Source organism: Aulostomus chinensis, unplaced genomic scaffold, assembly GCF_037954235.1.
Source record: "Aulostomus chinensis isolate RoL2024-O1b breed Wild unplaced genomic scaffold, RoL_Achi_v1.0 HiC_scaffold_28, whole genome shotgun sequence".
Taxonomy (NCBI): domain Eukaryota; kingdom Metazoa; phylum Chordata; class Actinopteri; order Syngnathiformes; family Aulostomidae; genus Aulostomus; species Aulostomus chinensis.
The window spans coordinates 754,698-778,924 of record NW_028234170.1 but is presented as its reverse complement, the minus strand read 5'-3'; the positions used below and the strand labels follow the sequence as shown (position 1 = coordinate 778,924).

Here is a 24,227-nt window from a genome sequence, read left to right as displayed (position 1 = left end):
TGCTCTATCTGTGAAAACACTATTTGTGACCTGTGATATAAAAATGCCATAACTTTTGTTCAAAGTGAGTTTTCAGTCAAGTTTCAACCTGAAAGCATAGAAAGATGCATAAAGTTGAAGTTAGAGGTGGATTTCACTATGTTTATCTAAAAATACAGGAGTTATGCATGAAGTGTTCATTTTGGCCTTCTCTAGCTGAGACAACACTATTTGTGACCTGTAAAAAAAAAACCAGCCATAACTTTTGTTCAGAGTGAGTTTTCAGTCAAGTTTCAACCTGAAAGCACAGAACGATGCATAAACTTTAAGTCAGAGGTGGATTTCATGCAGTTCTTCTCAAAATACAGGAGTTATGCATGAAGTGTTCATTTTTGCCTTCTCTCGCTGTGAAAACACTATTTGAGACCTGTGATACAAAACAGCCATAACTTTTGTAAAAAGTGAGTTGCCAGTCAAGTTTCAACCTGAAAGCATAGAAAGATGCGTAAACTTGAAGTTACAGGTGGATTTCAGGCAGTTTTCCTCAAAATACAGGAGTTTTGCATGAAATGTTCATTTTTTTCCTTCTCTCGCTTGATATACGCTATTTTTGATCTTTTATACAAAACAGCCATAATTTTTGTTCAAAGTGAGTTTTCAGTCAATTTTCAACCTGAAAGCATAGAAAGATGCATAAACTTGAGGTTACACGTGGATTTCACTCAGTTTTCCACAAAATACAGGAGTGATGCATGAAGTGTTCATTTTGGCCTTCTCTCGCTGTGAAAACACTATTTGTGACCTGTGATACAAAACAGCCATAACTTTTGTTAAAAGTTAGTTGTCAGTCAAGTTTCCACCTGAAAGCATAGAAACATGCATAAAAGAGAAGTTACAGGTGGATTTCACGCAGTTTTCCTCAAAATCCAGGAGTTATGCATGAAGTGTTCATTTTGGCTTTCTCTCGCTGAGAAAACACTATTTGTGACCTGTGATACAAAACAGCCATAACTTTTGTTAAAAGTTAGTTGTCAGTCAAGTTTCCACCTGAAAGCATAGAAACATGCATAAAAGAGAAGTTACAGGTGGATTTCACGCAGTTTTCCTCAAAATCCAGGAGTTATGCATGAAGTGTTCATTTTGGCTTTCTCTCGCTGAGAAAACACTATTTGTGACCTGTGATACAAAACAGCCATAACTTTTTTTCAAAATGAGTTTTCAGTCAAGTTTCAACCTGAAAGCATAGAAAGATGCATAAAAAAGAAGTTACAGGTGGATTTCAGTCAGTTTTCCTGAAAATAAGGGAGTTCAGCAAGAAGTGTTCACTCCAGAGGACTCTCGCTGGTAAAAGGCATTGTGTGACCTGTGATCACAAATGTTGGAACTCTTGATCACACTGACCTTTCAGTGAACTTCAAATCTGAAAACACAGGATGATGAAAACCTTTGAAGTAACAGGTGCTTTTAAGCCAGCTTTGCTCAAACTAATGGAGTTCTGCATGAAATGTTTAAATTGTCTTCTTTTGTTTTGAAAACAGTCTTTGTGAACAGTGATCATCAAAGACGTAATTTTTTTTCAAAATGACTTCAAAGTGAAAGTTTCACCTGAAAGCATAGAAAGATGCATAAACTTGAAGTGACAGGTGGATTTCATGCAGTTTTCCTCAAAATACAGGACTTATGCATGAAGTGTACATTTTTGGCTTCTCTCGCTGTGAATATGCTATTTTTGACCTGTCATACAAAACAGCCATAACTTTTTTGAAAGTGAGTTTTCAGTCAAGTTTCAACCTGACAGCATAGAAAGATGCATAAACCTGAAGTGACAGGTGGATTTCATGCAGTTTTCCTCAAAATACAGGAGTTATGAATGAAGTGTTCATTTTGGCCTTCTCTCGCTGAGAAAATATTATTTGTGACCTGTGATACAAAACAGCCATAACTTTTGTTCAAAGTGAGTTTTCAGTCAACTTTCAACCTAAAAGCATAGAAAGATGCATAAACTTGAAGTTACAGCTTGATTTCAGTGAGTTTTCCTCAAAATAAAGGAGTTATGCATGAAGTGTTAATTTTGGCCTTCTCTCGCTGAGAAAACATTATTTGTGACCTGCGATAAAAAAATGCCATAACTTTTGTTCAAAGTGAGTTTTCAGTCAAGTTTCAACCTGAAAGCATAGAAAGATGCATAAACTTGAAGTTACAGGTGGATTTCAGTGAGTTTTCATCAAAATACAGGAGTTCTGCATGAAGTGTTCATTTTTGCCTTCTCTCGCTGAGAAAACGCTATTTGTGACTTGTGACACAAAACAGCCATAACTTTTGTTCAAAGTGAGTTTTCAGTCAAGTTTCATTCTGAAAGCATAGAAAGATGCATAAACTTGAAGTTACAGGTGGATTTCAGTGAGTTTTCATCCAAATAGAGGAGTTCTGCATGAAGTGTTCATTTTGGCCTTCTCTCGCTGAGAAAACACTATTTGTGACCTGTGACACAAAACAGCCATAACTTTTCTTCAAAGTGAGTTTTCACTCTAGTTTCAACCTGAAAGCATAGAAAGATGCATAAACTTGAAGTTACAGTTGGATTTCAGTGAGTTTTCCTCAAAATACAGGAGTTCTGCACGAAGTGTTCATTTTTGCCTTCTCTCGCTGAGAAAACGCTATTTGTGACCTGTGACACAAAACAGCCATAACTTTTGTTCAAAGTGAGTTTTCACTCTAGTTTCAACCTGAAAGCATAGAAAGATGAATAAACTTGAAGTTACAGCTTGATTTCAGTGAGATTTACTCAAAATACAGGAGTTCTGCATGAAGTGTTCATTTTGGCCTTCTCTCGCTGAGAAAACACTATTTGTGACCTGTGATACAAAAATGCCATAACTTTTCTGAAAAGTGAGTTTTCAGTCAAGTTTCAACCTGAAAGCATAGAAAGATGCATAAACTTGAAGTTACAGGTGGATTTCAGTGAGTTTTCATCAAAATAACGGAGTTCTGCATGAAGTGTTCATTTTGGCCTTCTCTCGCTGAGAAAACACTATTTGTGACCTGTGATAGAAAAATGCCATAACTTTTGTTCAAATTAAGTTTTCAGTCAAGTTTTTACCTGAAAGCATAAAAAGATGCATAAACTTGAAGTTACAGCTTGATTTCAGTGAGTTTTCCTCAAAATACAGGAGTTATGCATGAAGTGTTCATTTTGGCCTTCTCTCGCTGAGAAAACACTATTTGTGACCTGTGACACAAAACAGCTATAACTTTTCTTCAAAGTGAGTTTTCAGTCAAGTTTCAACCTGAAAGCATAAAAAGATGCATAAACTTGAAGTTACAGGTGGATTTCAGTGAGTTTTCATCAAAATACAGGAGTTCTGCATGAAGTGTTCATTTTGGCCTTCTCTCGCTGAGAAAACGCTATTTGTGACCTGTGACACAAAACAGCCAGAACTTTTGTTCAAAGTGAGTTTTCAGTCAAGTTTTTTACCTGAAAGCATAGAAAGATGCATAAACTTGAAGTTACAGGTGGATTTCAGTGAGTTTTCCTCAAAATACAAGTTATGCATGAAGTGTTCATTTTGGCCTTCTCTCGCTGAGAAAACACTATTTGTGACCTGTGATACAAAAATGCCATAACTTTTTTTCAAAGTGAGTTTTCAGTCAAGTTTTTACCTGAAAACATAGAAAGATGCATAACCTTGAAGTTACAGGTGGATTTCTAGCAGTTTTCCAAAAAATACAGGAGTTATGAATGAATGGTTCATTTTGGCCTTCTCTCGCTGAGAAAACGCTATTTGTGACCTGCGACACAAAACAGCCATAACTTTTTTTCAAAGTGAGTTTTCACTCTAGTTTCAACCTGAAAGCATAGAAAGATGAATAAACTTGAAGTTACAGCTTGATTTCAGTGAGATTTCCTCAAAATACAGGAGTTATGCATGAAGTGTTCATTTTGGCCTTCTCTCGCTGAGAAAACCATATTTGTGACCTGTGATACAAAACAGCCATAACTTTTGTTCAATGTGAGTTTTCAGTCAAGTTTCAAACTGAAAGCATAGAAAGATGCATAAACTTGAAGTTAAAGGTGGATTTCACTCAGTTTTCCTCAAAATTAAGGAGTTATGCATGAAGTGTTCATTTTGGCCTTCTCTCACTGAGAAAACGCTATTTGTGACCTGTGATACAAAACAGCCATAACTTTTGTTCAAAGTGAGTTTTCAGTCAAGTTTCAACCTGAAAGCATAGAAAGATGCATAAACTTGAAGTTACAGCTTGATTTCAGTGAGTTTTCATCAAAATACAGGAGTTATGCATGAAGTGTTAATTTGGCCTTCTCTCGCTTAGAAAACACTATTTGTGACCCGTGATACAAAAATGCCATAACTTTTCTTCAAAGTGAGTTTTCAGTCAAGTTTCAACCTGAAAGCATAAAAAGATGCAAAAACTTGAAGGTACAGCTTGATTTCAGTGAGTTTTCATCAAAATACAGGAGTTCTGCATGAAGTGTTCATTTTGGCCTTCTTTCGCTGAGAAAACGCTATTTGTGACCTGTGACACAAAACAGCCATAACTTTTGTTCAAATTGAGTTTTCAGTCAAGTTTCAACCTGAAAGCATAGAAAGATGCATAAACTTGAAGTTACAGGTGGATTTCAGTGAGTTTTCCTCAAAATACAGGAGTTATGCATGAAGTGTTCATTTTGGCCTTCTCTCGCTGAGAAAACACTATTTGTGACCTGTGATACAAAAATGCCATAACTTTTGTTCAAAGTGAGTTTTCAGTCAAGTTTCAACCTGAAAGCATAGAAAGATGCATGAACTTGAAGTTACAGGTGGATTTCAGTGAGTTTTCATTAAAATACAGGAGTTCTGCATGAAGTGTTCATTTTGGCCTTCTCTCGCTGAGAAAACGCTATTTGTGACCTGTGACACAAAACAGCCAGAACTTTTGTTCAAAGTGACTTTTCAGTTAAGTTTCAACCTGAAAGCATAGAAAGATGCATAAACGTGAAGTTACAGGTGGATTTCAGTGAGTTTTCATCAAAATACAGGAGTTCTGCATGAAGTGGTCATTTCGGCCTTCTCTTGCTGAGAAAACGCTATTTGTGACCTGTGACACAAAACAGCCAGAACTTTTGTTCAAAGTGAGTTTTCAGTCAAGTTTCAACCTGAAAGCATAGAAAGATGCATAAACTTGAAGTTCCAGGTGGATTTCCGTTAGTTTTCCTCAAAATACAGGAGTTCTGCATGAAGTCTTCATTTTGGCCTTCTCTCGCTGAGAAAACACTATTCGTGACCTGTGATACAAAAATGCCATAACTTTTTTTAAAAGTGAGTTTTCAGTCAAGTTTCTACCTGAAAGCATAGAAATATGCATAAACTTGAAGTTACAGCTTGATTTCAGTGAGTTTTCATCAAAATACAGGAGTTATGCATGAAGTGTTAATTTGGCCTTCTCTCGCTGAGAAAACACTATTTGTGACCTGTGATACAAAAATGCCATAACTTTTCTTCAAAGTGAGTTTTCAGTCAAGTTTCAACCTGAAAGCATAGAAAGATGCATAAACTCTAAGTTACAGGTGGATTTCAGTGAGTTTTCATCAAAATACAGGAGTTCTGCATGAAGTGTTCATTTTGGCCTTCTCTCGCTCAGAAAACACTATTTGTGACCTGTGACACAAAACAGCCAGAACTTTTGTTCAAAGTGAGTTTACAGTCAAGTTTCAACCTGAAAGCATAAAAAGATGCATAAACTTGAAGGTACAGCTTGATTTCAGTGAGTTTTCCTCAAAATACAGGAGTTCTGCATGAAGTGTTCATTTTGGCCTTCTCTCGCTGAGAAAACACTATTTGTGACCTGTGATACAAAACAGCCATAACTTTTTTTAAAAGTGAGTTATCAGTCAAGTTTCAACCTGAAAGCATAGAAAGATGCATAAACTTGAAGTTACAGCTTGATTTCAGTGAGTTTTCATCAAAATACAGGAGTTCTGCATGAAGTGTTTTCTTTTGCCTTCTCTCGCTGAGAAAACGCTTTTTGTGACCTGTGATACAAAAATGCCATAACTTTTCTTCAAAGTGAGTTTTCAGTCAAGTTTCAACCTGAAAGCATAGGAAGATGAATAAAAGAGAAGTTATAGGTGAATTTCACGCAGTTTTCCTCAAAATACAGGAGTCATGAATGAAGTGTTCATTTTTGCCTTCTCTCACTGAGAAAACACTATTTGTGACCTGTGATACAAAACAGCCATAACTTTTGTTCAAAGTGAGTTTTCAGTCAAGTTTCAACCTGAAAGCATAAAAAGATGCATAAACTTGAAGTTACAGGTGGATTGCAGTGAGTTTTCCTCAAAATAAAGGAGTTCTGCATGAAGTCTTCATTTTGGCCTTCTTTCGCTGAGAAAACGCTATTTGTGACCTGTGACACAAAACAGCCATAACTTTTGTTCAAAGTGAATTTTCAGTCAAGTTTCAACCTGAAAGCATAGAAAGATGCAAAAACTTGTAGTTACAGCTTGATTTCAGAGAGTTTTCATCAAAATACAGGAGTTCTGCATGAAGTGTTTTCTTTTGCCTTCTCTCGCTGAGAAAACACTATTTGTGACCTGTGACACAAAACAGCCATAACTTTTCTTCAAAGTGAGTTTTCAGTCAAGTTTCAACCTGAAAGCATAGAAAGATGCATAAACTTGAAGTTACAGCTTGATTTCAGTGAGTTTTCATCAAAATACAGGAGTTCTGCATGAAGTGTTCATTTTGGCCTTCTCTCGCTGAGAAAACACTTTTTGTGACCTGTGATACAAAAACGCCATAACTTTTCTTCAAAGTGAGTTTTCAGTCAAGTTTCAATCTGAAAGCATAGAAAGATGCATAAACTTGAAGTTCCAGGTGGATTTCCGTAAGTTTTCCTCAAAATAAAGGAGTTCTGCATGAAGTCTTCATTTTGGCCTTCTCTCGCTGAGAAAACACTATTCGTGACCTGTGATACAAAAATGCCATAACTTTTGTTCAAAGTGAGTTTTCAGTCAAGTTTCAACCTGAAAGCATAGAAAGATGCATAAACTTGAAGTTACAGCTTGATTTCAGTGAGTTTTCATCAAAATACAGGAGTTCTGCATGAAGTGTTCATTTTGGCCTTCTCTCGCTGAGAAAACACTATTTGTGACCTGTGACACAAAACAGCCATAACTTTTCTTCAAAGTGAGTTTTCAGTCAAGTTTCAACCTGAAAGCATAGAAAGATGCATAAACTTGAAGTTACAGCTTGATTTCAGTGAGTTTTCATCAAAATACAGGAGTTCTGCATGAAGTGTTCATTTTGGCCTTCTCTCGCTGAGAAAACACTTTTTGTGACCTGTGATACAAAAACGCCATAACTTTTCTTCAAAGTGAGTTTTCAGTCAAGTTTCAATCTGAAAGCATAGAAAGATGCATAAACTTGAAGTTCCAGGTGGATTTCCGTAAGTTTTCCTCAAAATAAAGGAGTTCTGCATGAAGTCTTCATTTTGGCCTTCTCTCGCTGAGAAAACACTATTCGTGACCTGTGATACAAAAATGCCATAACTTTTTTTAAAAGTGAGTTTTCATTCAAGTTTCAACCTGAAAGCATAGAAAGATGCATAAACTTGAAGTTACAGCTTGATTTCAGTGAGTTTTCATCAAAATACAGGAGTTATGCATGAAGTGTTAATTTGGCCTTCTCTCGCTTAGAAAACACTATTTGTAACCAGTGATACAAAAATGCCATAACTTTTCTTCAAAGTGAGTTTTCAGTCAAGTTTCAACCTGAAAGCATAGAAAGATGCATAAACTCTAAGTTACAGGTGGATTTCAGTGAGTTTTCATCAAAATACAGGAGTTCTGCATGAAGTGTTCATTTTGGCCTTCTCTCGCTGAGAAAACACTATTTGTGACCTGTGACACAAAACAGCCAGAACTTTTGTTCAAAGTGAGTTTTCAGTCAAGTTTCAACCTGAAAGCATAGAAAGATGCATAAACTTGAAGTTACAGCTTGATTTCAGTGAGTTTTCCTCAAATACAGGAGTTATGCATGAAGTGTTCATTTTGGCCTTCTCTCGCTGAGAAAACACTATTTGTGACCTGTGATAAAAAAAATGCCATAACTTTTCTTCAAAGTGAGTTTTCAGTCAAGTTTCAACCTGAAAGCATAAAAAGATGCATAAACTTGAAGGTACAGGTGGATTTCAGTGAGTTTTCCTCAAAATACAGGAGTTCTGCATGAAGTGTTAATTTTGGCCTTCTCTCGCTGAGAAAACACTATTTGTGACTGTGAAACAAAACAGCCATAACTTTTGTTCAAAGTGAGTTTTCAGTCAAGTTTCAAACTGAAAACATAGAAAGATGCATAAACTTGAATTTACAGGTGGATTTCAGTCAGTTTTCCAAAAAATACAGGAGTTATGCAAGAAGTTTTCATTTTGGCCTTCTCTCGCTGAGAAAACCTTATTTGTGACCTTTGATACAAAACAGCCATAAATTTTTCGAATTGAGTTTTCAGTCAAGTTTCAACCTGAAAGCATAGAAAGATGCATAAACTTCCAGTTACAGGTGGATTTCATGCAGTTTTCCAAAAAATACAGGAGTTATGAATGAAGTTTTCATTTTGGCCTTCTCTCGCTGAGAAAACCATATTTGTGACCTGTGATACAAAACAGCCATAACTTTTGTTCAAAGTGATTTTTCAGTCAAGTTTCAACCTGAAAGCATAGAAAGATGCATAAACTTGAAGTCACAGGTGTATTTCATGCAGTTTTCCAAAAAATACAGGAGTTATGAATGAAGTTTTCATTTTGGCCTTCTCTCGCTGAGAAAACACTATTTGTGACCTGTGATACAAAACAGCCATAACTTTTGTTCAAAGTGAGTTTTCAGTCATTTCAACCTGAAAGCATAGAAAGATGCATAAAAGAGAAGTTAGAGGTTGATTTCAGGCAGTTTCCCTCAAAATACAGGAGTTATGCATGAAGTGTTCATTTTAGCCTTCTCTCGCTGACAAAACACTTTTTGTGACCTGTGATACAAAACAGCCATAACTTTTTTTCAAAGGGAGTTTTCAGTCAAGTTTCAACCTGAAAGCATAGAAAGATGCATAAAAGAGAAGTTAGAGGTTGATTTCAGGCAGTTTTCCTCAAAATACTGGAGTTATACATGAAGTGTTCATTTTGGCCTTCTGTCACTGAGAAAAGGCTTTTTGTGACCTGTGATACAAAAAAGCCATAACTTTTGTTCAAAGTGAATTTTCAGTCAAGTTTCAACCTGAAAGCATAGAAATATGTATAAAAGTGAAGTTAGAGGTGGATTTCAGTGAATTTTCATCAAAATACAGGAGTTCTGCATGAAGTGTTCATTTTGGCCTTCTCTCGCTGCGAAAACGCTATTTGTGACCTGTGACACAAAACAGCCATAACTCTTGTTCAAAGTGAGTTTTCACTCTAGTTTCAACCTGAAAGCATAGAAAGATGCATAAACTTGAAGTTACAGCTTAATTTCATTGAGTTTTCCTCAAAATAAAGGAGTTCTGCATGAAGTGTTCATTTTGGCCTTCTCTTACTGAGAAAACGCTATTTGTGACCTGCGACACAAAACAGCCATAACTTTTGTTCAAAGTGAGTTTTCAGTCAAGTTTCAACCTGAAAGCATAGAAAGATGCATAAACTTGAAGTTACAGCTTGATTTCAGTGAGTTTTCCTCAAAATACAGGAGTTCTGCATGAAGTGTTACTTTTGGCCTTCTCTCGCTGAGAAAACGCTATTTGTGACTTGTGAAGCAAAACAGTCATAACTTTTGTTCAAATTGAGTTTTCAGTCAAGTTTCAACCTGGAAGCATAGAAAGATGCATAAACTTGAAGTTACAGGTGGATTTCAGTCAGTTTTCCAAAAAATACAGGAGTTATGCAAGAAGTTTTCATTTTGGCCTTCTCTCGCTGAGAAAACCTTATTTGTGACCTTTGATACAAAACAGCCATAAATTTTTCGAATTGAGTTTTCAGTCAAGTTTCAACCTGAAAGCATAGAAAGATGCATAAACTTCCAGTTACAGGTGGATTTCATGCAGTTTTCCAAAAAATACAGGAGTTATGAATGAAGTTTTCATTTTGGCCTTCTCTCGCTGAGAAAACCATATTTGTGACCTGTGATACAAAACAGCCATAACTTTTGTTCAAAGTGATTTTTCAGTCAAGTTTCAACCTGAAAGCATAGAAAGATGCATAAACTTGAAGTTACAGGTGGATTTCAAGCAGTTTTCCAAAAAATACAGGAGTTATTAATGAAGTTTTCATTTTGGCCTTCTCTCGCTGAGAAAACACTATTTGTGACCTGTGATACAAAACAGCCATAACTTTTGTTCAAAGTGAGTTTTCAGTCAAGTTTCAACCTGAAAGCATAGAAAGATGCATAAACTTGAAGTTACAGCTTGATTTCAGTGAGTTTTCCTCAAAATACAGGAGTTCTGCATGAAGTGTTCCTTTTGGCCTTCTCTCGCTGAGAAAACGCTATTTGTGACCTGCGACACAAAACAGCCATAACTTTTGTTCAAAGTGAGTTTTCAGTCAAGTTTCAACCTGAAAGCTTAGAAAGATGCATAAACTTGAAGTTACAGGTGGATTTCAGTGAGTTTTCATCAAAATACAGGAGTTCTGCATGAAGTGTTCATTTTGGCCTTCTCTCGCTGAGAAAACGCTATTTGTGACTTGTGAAGCAAAACAGTCATAACTTTTGTTCAAAGTGAGTTTTCAGTCAAGTTTCAACCTGGAAGCGTAGAAAGATGCATAAACTTGAATTTACAGGTGGATTTCAGTCAGTTTTCCAAAAAATACAGGACTTATGCAAGAAGTTTTCATTTTGGCCTTCTCTCGCTGAGAAAACCATATTTGTGACCTGTGATACAAAACAGCCATAACTTTTGTTCAAAGTGAGTTTTCAGTCAAGTTTCAACCTGAAAGCATAGAAAGATGCATAAACTTGAAGTTACAGCTTGATTTCAGTGAGTTTTCCTCAAAATACAGGAGTTCTGCATGAAGTGTTCCTTTTGGCCTTCTCTCGCTGAGAAAACGCTATTTGTGACCTGTGACACAAAACAGCCATAACTTTTGTTCAAATTGAGTTTTCAGTCAAGTTTCAACCTGAAAGCATAGAAAGATGCATAAACTTGAAGTTACAGGTGGATTTCAGTGAGTTTTCATCAAAATACAGGAGTTCTGCATGAAGTGTTCATTTTGGCCTTCTCTCGCTGAGAAAACCTTATTTGTGACCTTTGATACAAAACAGCCATAAATTTTTCGAATTGAGTTTTCAGTCAAGTTTCAACCTGAAAGCATAGAAAGATGCATAAACTTCCAGTTACAGGTGGATTTCATGCAGTTTTCCAAAAAATACAGGAGTTATGAATGAAGTTTTCATTTTGGCCTTCTCTCGCTGAGAAAACCATATTTGTGACCTGTGATACAAAACAGCCATAACTTTTGTTCAAAGTGATTTTTCAGTCAAGTTTCAACCTGAAAGCATACAAAGATGCATAAGCTTGAAGTCACAGGTGGATTTCATGCAGTTTTCCAAAAAATACAGTAGTTATGAATGAAGTTTTCATTTTGGCCTTCTCTCGCTGAGAAAACACTATTTGTGACCTGTGATACAAAACAGCCATAACTTTTGTTCATTGTGAGTTTTCGGTCAAGTTTCAACCTGAAAGCATAAAAAGATTCATAAAAGAGAAGTAAAAGGTGGATTTCACTCAGTTTTCCTCAAAATAAAGGAGTTATGCATGAAGTGTTCATTTTGGCCTTCTCTCGCTGAGAAAACGCTATTTGTGACCTGTGATACAAAACAGCCATAACTTTTGTTCAAAGTGAGTTTTGAGTCAAGTTTCAACCTGAAAGCATAGAAAGATGCATTAAAGAGAAGTTACAGGTGGATTTCAGTCAGTTTTCCTGAAAATAAGGGAGTTCATCAAGAAGTGTTCACTCCAGAGGACTCTCGCTGGTAAAAGGCATTGTGTGACCTGTGATCACAAATGCTGGAACTCTTGATAACACTGACCTTTCAGTGAACTTCAAAACTGAAAACACAGAGTGATGAAAACCTTTGAAGTAACAGGTGCTTTTAAGCCAGCTTTGCTCAAACTAATGGAGTTCTGCATGAAATGTTTAAATTGTCTTCTTTTGTTTTGAAAACAGTCTTCATGAACAGTGATCATCAAAGTCGTAATTTTTTTTCAAATTGACTTCAAAGTGAAAGTTTCACCTGAAAGCATAGAAAGATGCATAAACTTGAAGTGACAGGTGGATTTCAGTGAGTTTTCCTCAAAATACAGGAGTTATGCATGAAGTGTTCATTTTGGCCTTCTCTCGTTGAGAAAACACTATTTGTGACCTGTGATACAAAAATGCCATAATTTTTGTTCAACGTGAGTTTTCAGTCAAGTTTTTACCTGAACGCATAGAAAGATGCATAACTTTGAAGTTACAGTTGGATTTCAGTGAGTTTTCATCAAAATACAGGAGTTCTGCATGAAGTGTTCATTTTGGCCTTCTCTCGCTGAGAAAACGCTATTTGTGACCTGTGACACAAAACAGCCATAACTTTTGTTCAAAGTGAGTTTTCAGTCAAGTTTCAACCTGAAAGCATAGAAAGATGCATAAACTTCCAGTTACAGGTGGATTTCATGCAGTTTTCCAAAAAATACAGGAGTTATGAATGAAGTTTTCATTTTGGACTTCTCTCGCTGAGAAAACCATATTTGTGACCTGTGATACAAAACAGCCATAACTTTTGTTCAAAGTGATTTTTCAGTCAAGTTTCAACCTGAAAGCATAGAAAGATGCATAAACTTGAAGTTACAGGTGGATTTCATGCAGTTTTCCAAAAAATACAGGAGTTATGAATGAAGTTTTCATTTTGGCCTTCTCTCGCTGAGAAAACACTATTTGTGACCTGTGACACAAAACAGCCATAACTTTTGTTCACAGTGAGTTTTCAGTCAAGTTTCAACCTGAAAGCATAGAAAGATGCAGAAACTTGAAGTTACATGTGGATTTCAGTGAGTTTTCATCAAAATACAGGAGTTCTGCAAGAAGTGTTCATTTAGGCCTTCTCTCGCTGAGAAAACGCTATTTGTGACTTGTGACACAAAACAGCCATAACTTTTTTTAAAAGTTTGTTGTCAGTCAAGTTTCAACCTGAAAGCATAGAAAGATGCATAAACTTGAAGTTACAGCTTGACTTCAGTGAGTTTTCATCAAAATACAGGAGATGTGCATGAAGTGTTCATTTTGGCTTTCTCTCGCTGAGAAAACACTTTTTGTGACCTGTGATACAAAAACAGCCATAACTTTTGTTCAAAGTGATTTTTCAGTCAAGTTTCAACCTGAAAGCATAGAAAGATGCATAAACTTGAAGTTACAGATGGATTACAGTGAGTTTTCATCAAAATACAGGAGTTCTGCAAGAAGTGTTCATTTTGGCTTTCTCTCGCTGAGAAAACGCGATTTGTGACCTGTGACACAAAACAGCCATAACTTTTGTTCAAAGTGAGTTTTGAGTCAAGTTTCAACCTGAAAGCATCGAAAGATGCATAAACTTGAAGTTACAGCTTTATTTCAGTGAGTTTTCCTCAAAATACAGGAGTTCTGCATGAAGTGTTCATTTTGGCCTTCTCTCGCTGAGAAAACACTATTTGTGACCTGTGACACAAAACAGCCATAACTTTTTTTAAAAGTTTGTTTTCAGTCAAGTTTCAACCTGAAAGCATAGAAAGATGCATAAACTTGAAGTTACATGTGGATTTCAGTGAGTTTTCATCAAAATACAGGAGTTCTGCAAGAAGTGTTCATTTAGGCCTTCTCTCGCTTAGAAAACACTATTTGTGACCTGTGATACAAAAATGCAATAACTTTTCTTCAAAGTGAGTTTTCAGTCAAGTTTCAACCTGAAAGCATAGAAAGATGCATGAACTTGAAGTTACAGGTGGATTTCAGTGAGTTTTCATCAAAATACAGGAGTTCTGCATGAAGTGTTCATTTTGGCCTTCTCTCGCTGAGAAAACGCTATTTGTGACCTGTGACACAAAACAGCCATAACTTTTGTTCAAAGTGAGTTTTCAGTCAAGTTTCAACCTGAAAGCATAAAAAGATGCATAAACTTGAAGTTAAAGGTCTAATTCGGGCAGTTTTCCAAAAAATAAAGGAGTTTTGCTTGAAGTACTCATTTTGGCCTTCTCTCACTGAGAAAACGTTATTTGTGACCTGTGAAACAAAACAGCCATAACTTTTGTTCAGAGTGAATTTTCAGACAAGTTTTAATCTGAAAGCATAGAAACATGCAAAAAAGAGCAGTTACAGGTGGATTTCATGCAGTTTTCAAAAAATACAGGAGTTATGCATGAAGTTTTCATTTTCGCCTTCTCTCGCTGAGAAAACACTATTTGTGACCTGTGATACAAAACAGTAAAAACTTTAGTTCAAAGTGAGTTTTGTTTCAAGTTTCAACCTGAAAGCATAGAAAAATGCATAAAAGATAAGTTACAGGTGGATTTCATGCAGTTTAAAAAAAATAAAGGAGTTTTGGATGAAGACTTCATTTTGGCCTTCTCTCACTGAGAAAGCACTATTTGTGACCTGTGATACAAAACAGCCATAACTTTTGTTCAAAGTGAGTTTTCAGACAAGTTTCAACCTGAATACAATGAAAATTACATTACCTTGACATAACATGTGGATTTCAGTCAGTTTTCCTCTAAATAAGGGAGTTCAGCAAGAAGTGTTCACTCCAGAGGACTCTCGCTGGTATAAGGCATTGTGTGACCTGTGATCACAAATGCTGGAACTCTTGATCACACTGACCTTTCAGTGAACTTAAAATCTGAAAACACAGAATGATGAAAACTTTTGAAGTAACAGGTGCTTTTAAGCCGGCTTTGGTCAAACTAATAGAGTTCTGCATGAAATGTTTAAAATGTCTTCTTTTGTTTTGAAAACAGTCTTCGTGAACCTTGACATCAAAGACGTAATTTTTTTTCAAAATGACTTCGAAGTGAAAGTTCAACCTGAAAGCATAGAAAGATGCATAAACTTGAAGTTACAGGTGGATTTCACACAGTTTTCCTCAAAATACAGGAGTTATGCATGAAGTGTTCATTTTGGCCTTCTCTCGCTGAGAAAAAGCTATTCGTGACCTGTGATACAAAACAGCCATAACTTTTCTTCAAAGTGAGTTTTCAGTCAAGTTTCAACCTGAAAGCATAGAAAGATGCATAATCTTTAAGTTAGAGGTTGATTTCAGGAAGTTTTCCTCAAAATACAGGAGTTATGCATGAAGTGTTCATTTTGGCCTTCTCTCGCTGAGAAAACGCTATTTGTGACCTGTGATACAAAACAGCCATAACTTTTCTTCAAAGTGAGTTTTCAGTCAAGTTTCAGCCTGAAAGCATAGAAAGATGCATAATCTTTAAGATAGAGGTTGATTTCAGGAAGTTTTCCTCAAAATACAGGAGTTATGCATGAAGTGTTCAGTTTGGCCTTCTCTCGCTGAGAAAACAGTATTTGTAACCTGTGATAAAAAAAGAGCCATAACTTTTGTTCAAAGTGAGTTTTCAGTCAAGTTTCAACCTGAAAGCATATAAAAATGCATAATCTTTAAGTTAGAGGTGGATTTCAGGCAGTTTTCCTCAAAATACTGGAGTTCTGCATGAATTGTTCATTTTGGCCTTCTCTCGCTGAGAAAACACTATTTGTGACCTGTGATACAAAAACAGCCATAACTTTTGTTCAAAGTGAGATTTCAGTCAAGTTTCAAACTGAAAGCATAGAAAGATGCATAAAAGAGAAGTTAGAGGTTGATTTCAGGCAGTTTTCCACAAAATACAGGAGTTATGCATGAAGTGTTCTTTTTGGCCTTCTCTCGCTGAGAAAACGCTATTTGTGAACTGTGATACAAAACAGCCATAACTTTTGTTCAAAGTGAGTTTTCAATCAAGTTTCAACCTGAAAGCATAGAAAGATGCATAATCTTTAAGTTAGAGGTGGATTTCATGAAGTTTTCCAAATAATACAGAAGTTATGCATGAAGTTTTAATTTTTGCGTTCACTCGCTGAGGAAACGCTATTTGTGACCTGTGATACAAAACAGCCATAACTTTTGTTCAAAGTGAGTTTTAAGTCAAGTTTCAACCTGAAAGCATAGAAAGATGCATAAAAGTGAAGTTAGAGGTGGATTTCATGCAGTTTTCCTCAAAATACAGGAGTTATGCATGAAGTGTTCATTTTGGCCTTCTCTCGCTGAGAAAACGCTATTTGTGACCTGTGATAAAAAAACAGCCATAACTTTTGTTCAAAGAGAGTTTTTTGTCAAGTTTCAACCTGAAAGCATAGAAAGATGCATAATCTTTAAGTTTGAGATGGATTTCAGGCAGTTTTCCTCAAAATACAGGAGTTATGCATGAAGTGTTCATTTTGGCCTTCTCTCGCTGAGAAAACACTATTTGTGACCTGTGATACAAAACAGCCAAAACTTTTTTTAAAGTGAGTTTTCAGTCAAGTTTCATCCTGAAAGCATAGAAAGATGCATAAACTTTAAGTTACAGGTGGATTTTATGCATTTTTCCAAAAAAAGCAGGAGTTATGCATGAAGTGTGAAATTTGGCCTTCTCTCGCTGTGAAAACGCTATTTGTGAACTGTGATACAAAACAGCCATAACTTTTGTTCAAAGTGAGTTTTCAGTCAAGTTTCAACCTGAAAGCATAGAAAGATGCATAAACTTGAAGTTGCAGGTAGATTTCACTCAGTTTTCCTCAAAATACAGGAGTTATGCATGAAAGGTTCATTTTGGCCTTTTCTCGCTGAGAAAACGCTACTTGTGACCTGTGATACAAAACACCCATAACTTTTGTTCAAAGTCAGTTTTCAGACAAGTTTCAACCTGAATACACTGAAAATTACATCACCTTGACATGAAATGTGGATTTCAGTCAGTTTTCCTGAAAATAAGGGAGTTCAGCAAGAAGTGTTCACTCCAGAGGACTCTTGCTGGTAAAAGGCATTGTGTGACCTGTGATCACAAATGCTGGAACTCTTGATCACACTGACCTTTCATTGAACTTCGAATCTGAAAACACAGAATGATGAAAACTTTTGAAGTAACAAGTGCTTTTAAGCCAGCTTTGCTCAAACTAATGGAGTTCTGCATTAAATGATTAAAAAGTCTTTTTTTGTTTTGAAAACAGTCTTCGTGAACCTTGATCATCAAAGACATAATTTTTTTTCAAAATAACTTCGGAGTGAAAGTTCGACCTTAAATCATAGAAAGATGCGTAAAAGAGAAGTTATAGGTGGATTTCAGTCAGTTTTCCAAAAAATACAGGAGTTATGCATGAAGTGTTCATTTTGGCCTTCTCTCCCTGAGAAAACGCTATGTGTGACCTGTGATACAAAACAACCATTACTTTTAATCAAAGTGAGTTTTCAGTGACGTTTCAAACGGAAAGCATAGAAAGATGCATAAACTTAAAGTTACAGGTGGATTTCACTCAGTTTTCAAAAAAAAAATTAGTCATGCATGAAGTGTTCATTTTGGCCTTCTCTCGCTGAGACAACACGATTTGTGACCTGTAAAAAAAAAACAGCCGTAACTTTTTTTCAGAGTGAGTTTTAAGTCAAGTTTCAATCTGAAAGCATAGAAAGATGAATAAAACAGACGTTACAGGTGGATTTCACGCAGTTTTCCTCAAAATACAGGAGTTATGCATGAAGAGTTCATTTTTGCCTTCTCTCGCTGTGAAAACGCTATTTGTGACCTTTGATACAAAACAGCCATAACTTTTGTTCAAAGTGAGTTTTCAGACAAGTTTCAACCTGAATACAATGAAAATTACATTACCTTGACATGACACGTGGATTTCAGTCAGTTTTCCTCTAAATAAGGGAGTTCAGCAAGAAGTGTTCACTCAAGAGGACTCTCGCTGGTAAAAGGCATTGTGTGACCTGTGATCACAAATGCTGGAACTCTTGATCACACTGACCTTTCAGTGAACTTCAAATCTGAAAACACAGAATGATGAAAACCTTTGAAGTAACAGGTGCTTTTAAGCCAGCTTTGCTCAAACTAATGGAGTTCTGCATGAAATGTTTAAAATGTCTTCTTTTGTTTTGAAAACAGTCTTCGTGAACCGTGACATCAAAAACGAAATTTTTTTTCAAAATGACTTCGAAGTGAAAGTTTCCACCTGAAAGCATAGAAAGATGCATAAACTTGAAGTTACAGGTGGATTTCATGCAGTTTTCCTCAAAATACAGGAGTTATGCATGAAGTTTTCATTTTGACCTTCTCTCGCTGAGAAAACACTATTTGTAATCTGTTATACAAAACAGCCATAACATTTGTTGAAAGTGAGTTTTAAGTCAAGTTTAATCCTGAAAGCATAGAAAGATGCATAAACTTTAAGTTACAGGTGGATTTTATGCATTTTTCCAAAAAAAGTTGGAGTTATGCATGAAGTGTTCAATTTGGCCTTCTCTCGCTGAGAAAACGCTATTTGTGACCTGTGATACAAAACAGACATAACTTTTTTTCAAAGTGAGTTTTCAGTCAAGTTTCAACCTGAAAGCATAGAAATATTCATAAACTTGAAGTTACAGGTAGATTTCACTCAGTTTTCCTCAAAATACAGGAGTTATGCATGAAGTGTTCATTTTGGCCTTCTCTCGCTGAGAAAACACTATTTGTGACCTGTGATACAAAACAGCCATAACTTTTTTCAAAGTGAGTTTTCAGCCAAGTTTCAACCTGAAAGCATAGAAAGATGCATAAACTTGAAGTTACAGGTGGATTTCAGGCAGTTTTCCCAAAAAAAACGGGAGTTATGCATGAAGTGTTCATTTTGGCCTTCTCTTTCTGAGAAAACGCTATTTGTGACCTGTGATAATAAAAAACAGCCATTATTTTTTTTTCAATGTACGTTTTCTGTCAAGTTTCAACCTGAAAGCATAGACAGATGCATAAAAGAGAAGTTACAGGTGGATTTCATGGAGTTTTAAAAAAAAATACATGAGTTATTCATGAAGTGTTCATTTTGGCCTTCTCTCGCTGAGAAAACGCTATTTGTGACCTTTCAAACAAAACAGCCATAACTTTTGTTCAAAGTGAGTTTTCAGTAAATTTTATACCTGAAAGCATAGAAAGATGCATAAAAGAGAAGTTTGAGGTCGATTTCAGGCAGTTTTCCTCAAAATACAGGAGTTATACATGAAATTTTCATTTTGGCCTTCTCTCGCTGAGAAAACACTATTTGTGACCTGTGATACAAAACAGCCATAACTTTTGTTCAAAGTGAGTTTTCAGTCAAGTTTAAACCTGAAAGCATAGAATTATGCATAAAAGTGAAGTTACAGGTGGATTTCATGCAGTTTTCCAAAAAAATACAGTAGGTATGGATAAAGTGTTCATTTTGGCATTGTTTCGCTGTGAAAACACTATTTGTGACCTGTGATACAAAACAGCCATAACTTTTGTTCAAAGTGAGTTTTCAGTCAAGTTTCAACCTGAAAGCTAAGACAGATGCATAAACTTGAAGTTACAGATGAATTCACTCATTTTTCCATAAAATACAGGAGTTATGCATGAAGTGTTCATTTTGGCCTTCTCTCGCTGAGAAAACGCTATTTGTGACCTGTTATACAAAACAGCCATAACTTTTGTTCAAAGTGAGTTTTCAATCAAGTTTCAACCTGAAAGCATAGAAAGATGCATAAACTTGAAGTTGGAGGTGGATTTCAGGAAGTTTTCCTCAAAATACAAGAGTTATGCATGAAGTGTTCATTTTGGCCTTCTCTCGCTGAGAAAACACTATTTGTGACCTGTGATACAAAACAGCCATAACTTTTATTCAAAGTGAGTTTTCAATCAAGTTTCAACCTGAAAGCATAGAAAGATGCATAAACTTGAAGTTACAGGTGGATTTCAGGCAGTTTTCCTCAAAATACAAGAATTATGCATGAAGTGTTCATTTTGGCCTTCTATCGCTGAGAAAACGCTATTTGTGACCTGTGATACAAAACAGCCATAACTTTTGTTCAAAGTGAGTTTTCAGTCAAGTTTCAACCTGAAAGCTAAGAAAGATGCATAAACTTGAAGTTACAGATGAATTCACTCATTTTTCCACAAAATACAGGAGTTATGCATGAAGTGTTCATTTTGGCCTTCTTTCGCTGAGAAAACACTATTATGACCTGTGATACAAAACAACCATATCTTTTGTTCAAAGTTAGTTTTCAGTCAAGTTTCAACCAGAAATCATAGAAAGATGCATAAACTTGAAGTTACAGGTGGATTTCACTGAGTTTTCCAAAAAATACAGGAGTTATGCATGAAGTGTTCATTTTGGCCTTCTCTTTCTGAGAAAACGCTATTTGTGACCTGTGATAATAAAAAACAGCCATTATTTTTTTTTCAATGTACGTTTTCTGTCAAGTTTCAACCTGAAAGCATAGACAGATGCATAAAAGAGAAGTTACAGGTGGATTTCATGGAGTTTTAAAAAAAAATACATGAGTTATTCATGAAGTGTTCATTTTGGCCTTCTCTCGCTGAGAAAACACTATTTGTGACCTGTTATACAAAAGAGCCATAACTTTTGTTCAAAGTGAGTTTTCAATCAAGTTTCAATCTGAAAGCATAGAAAGATTCACAAAAGAGAAGTTCGAGGTCGATTTCAGGCAGTTTTCCTCAAAATACAGGAGTTATGCATGAAGTGTTCATTTTTGTCTTCTCTTGCTGAGAACACGCTATTTGTGACCTGTGATACAAAACAGCCATAACTTTTGTTCAAAGTGAGTTTTCAGTCAAGTTTAGACCTCAAAGCATAGAAAGATGCATAAAAGAGAAGTTTGAGGTCGATTTCAGGCAGTTTTCCTCAAAATACAGGAGTTATACATGAAATTTTCATTTTGGCCTTCTCTCGCTGAGAAAACACTATTTGTGACCTGTGATACAAAACAGCCATAACTTTTGTTCAAAGTGAGTTTTCAGTCAAGTTTAAACCTGAAAGCATAGAATTATGCATAAAAGTGAAGTTACAGGTGGATTTCATGCAGTTTTCCAAAAAAATACAGTAGGTATGGATAAAGTGTTCATTTTGGCATTGTTTCGCTGTGAAAACACTATTTGTGACCTGTGATACAAAACAGCCATAACTTTTGTTCAAAGTGAGTTTTCAGTCAAGTTTCAACCTGAAAGCTAAGACAGATGCATAAACTTGAAGTTACAGATGAATTCACTCATTTTTCCATAAAATACAGGAGTTATGCATGAAGTGTTCATTTTGGCCTTCTCTCGCTGAGAAAACGCTATTTGTGACCTGTTATACAAAACAGCCATAACTTTTGTTCAAAGTGAGTTTTCAATCACGTTTCAACCTGAAAGCATAGAAAGATGCATAAACTTGAAGTTGGAGGTGGATTTCAGGAAGTTTTCCTCAAAATACAAGAGTTATGCATGAAGTGTTCATTTTGGCCTTCTCTCGCTGAGAAAACACTATTTGTGACCTGTGATACAAAACAGCCATAACTTTTATTCAAAGTGAGTTTTCAATCAAGTTTCAACCTGAAAGCATAGAAAGATGCATAAACTTGAAGTTACAGGTGGATTTCAGGCAGTTTTCCTCAAAATACAAGAATTATGCATGAAGTGTTCATTTTGGCCTTCTATCGCTGAGAAAACGCTATTTGTGACCTGTGATACAAAACAGCCATAACTTTTGTTCAAAGTGAGTTTTCAGTCAAGTTTCAACCTGAAAGCTAAGAAAGATGCATAAACTTGAAGTTACAGATGAATTCACTCATTTTTCCACAAAATACAGGAGTTATGCATGAAGTGTTCATTTTGGCCTTCTTTCGCTGAGAAAACACTATTATGACCTGTGATACAAAACAACCATATCTTTTGTTCAAAGTTAGTTTTCAGTCAAGTTTCAACCAGAAATCATAGAAAGATGCATAAACTTGAAGTTACAGGTGGATTTCACTGAGTTTTCCAAAAAATACAGGAGTTATGCATGAAGTGTTCATTTTGGCCTTCTTTCGCTGAGAAAACACTATTATGACCTGTGATACAAAACAACCATATCTTTTGTTCAAAGTTAGTTTTCAGTCAAGTTTCAACCAGAAATCATAGAAAGATGCATAAACTTGAAGTTCAGGTGGATTTCACTGAGTTTTCCAAAAAATACAGGAGTTATGCATGAAGTGTTCATTTTGGCCTTCTCTCGCTGCGAAAACACTATTTGTGACCTTTGATATAAAACAGCCATAACCTTTGTTCAAAGTGAGTTTTCAGACAAGTTTAAACCTGGATACAATGAAAATTAAATTACCTTGACATGACACGTTGATTTCAGTCAGTTTTCCTCTAAAGAAGGGAGTTCAGCAAGAAGTGTTCACTCCAGAGGACTCTCGCTGGTAAAAGGTGTGACCTGTGATCACAAATGCTGGAACTCTTGATCACACTGACCTTTCAGTGAACTTCAAATCTGAAAACACAGAATGATGAAAACCTTTGAAGTAACAGGTGCTTTTAAGCCAGCTTTGCTCAAACTAATGGAGTTCTGCATGAAATGATTAAAAAGTCTTCTTTTGTTTTGAAAACAGTCTTCGTGAACCGTGACATCAAAGACATAATTTTTTTTCAAAATGACTTCGAAGTGAAAGTTCGACCTTAAATCATAGAAAGATGCGTAAAAGAGAAGTTATAGGTGGATTTCAGTCAGTTTTCCTCAAAATACAGGAGTTATGCATGAAGTGTTCATTTTGGCCTTCTCTCGCTTAGAAAACGGTATTTGTGACCTGTGATACAAAACAACCATGACTTTTTTTCAAAGTGAGTTTTCAGTCAAGTTTCAACCTGAAAGCATTAGAGGATCCATAAAAGAGAAGTTACACGTGGATTTCACTGAGTTTTCCAAAAAATAAAGGAGTTATGCATGAAGTGTTCATTTTGGCCTTCTCTCGCTGAGAAAACACTGTTTGTGACCTGTGACACAAAAAAAACATTACTTTTGTTCAAAGTGAGTTTTCAGTCAAGTTTCAACCTGAAAGCATAGAAAGATGCATAAAAGAAAAGTTAGCTGTGGATTTCAGGCAGTTTTCCTCAAAATACAGGAGTTATGCATGAAGAGTTCATTTTCAGGCTGCTTCCTGCTTCTGAAGAGTGCAGACGTCTCTTTGCTCTCTCCTTCTGCTTATGCTTTTATCTGCCTTTTAATCATTTTACTTTCATTTGACTTTTTTTCTGCCAGTCTTGGATATGATTTTGTTTCTTTCTTTTAAGTAAACCAAGACTTCTTAATCATTTTTATGCTTTTTTAAAAACGTATCTGACGACTCAGCGACAAGTTTTCAACATGACCGAAGGATTAACCCAAACAGAGTCTCCCTACGAAAACTGTCGGATTTACAAACAACAAATTTGTGCACTACAAGAGCGGATTTTCACCCTAGAAACAGAAAAAGGACTTCATGATACTCTTCCAGTGATCTCCAGTGGTAAGAAATCCACTTTTACTTCCAAAGAAAGGGGTGAAAAGACTGCTCCTCACAACCTAAAGCTAAATGACACTGTGTCTTCTCCGAGGCTTGACCGTAATCTTGGTGCTAAACCAAAGAGACGTCAAAATGTTCGGAATGAAAGACTAATTACATCACCCGGAATAAAGTTAACCAACAGATTCTTACCACTGTCACATAAAAATGGGGATGACGTCAAAGCAGGGAGGCAGCCTGGCCGAAAAACTGTGCCAAGCGTCAAGGTCAAAGATACGCTGCTGCTAAGAGACGGGGCCGTATCTAACATAAACTGTAAGCAGATAATAACAAGCAGCTACCCCAGTGCTACAGTGTCTGACAACACTCAGGCGCTACCTTGGGAGCTAGCTACGAACCAGGGAGTGAAACAGCTGATCGTTCACGTGGGTGCAGTGGCCATCAGAAATCAACAGTCTGAAATCTTGAAAGAAGACTTTCTTGCACTCTTTGAGAGACTCCATAAAGTGGGGTTACCCACGTTTATTAGTGGACCCCCCCCCAATCACGGACAGCAAAGTGAATAAATTCAGCCGACTGCTTCAGTTGAACACGTGGCTACCCAACATCTGCGAGTCCAGAGGATTGCATTACATCGAGAACTTTAACCTGTTTTGGCATCGAGGTGACCTTTTCAGAGGAAAAGGGCCACACCTGAATGGAGGTGGAGTAAAGAGGC

The 24,227-nt window shown here is 36.2% G+C and overlaps 1 long non-coding RNA gene across 1 annotated transcript in view; it reads right to left on the bottom strand.

Annotated features, from left to right (window-relative positions):
• The window catches only part of LOC147238265 (uncharacterized), a 207,314-nt gene that overhangs the window by 36,768 nt on the left and 146,319 nt on the right, over nt 1–24,227 (bottom strand). The gene's annotated exons all lie outside the window — the stretch shown is intronic.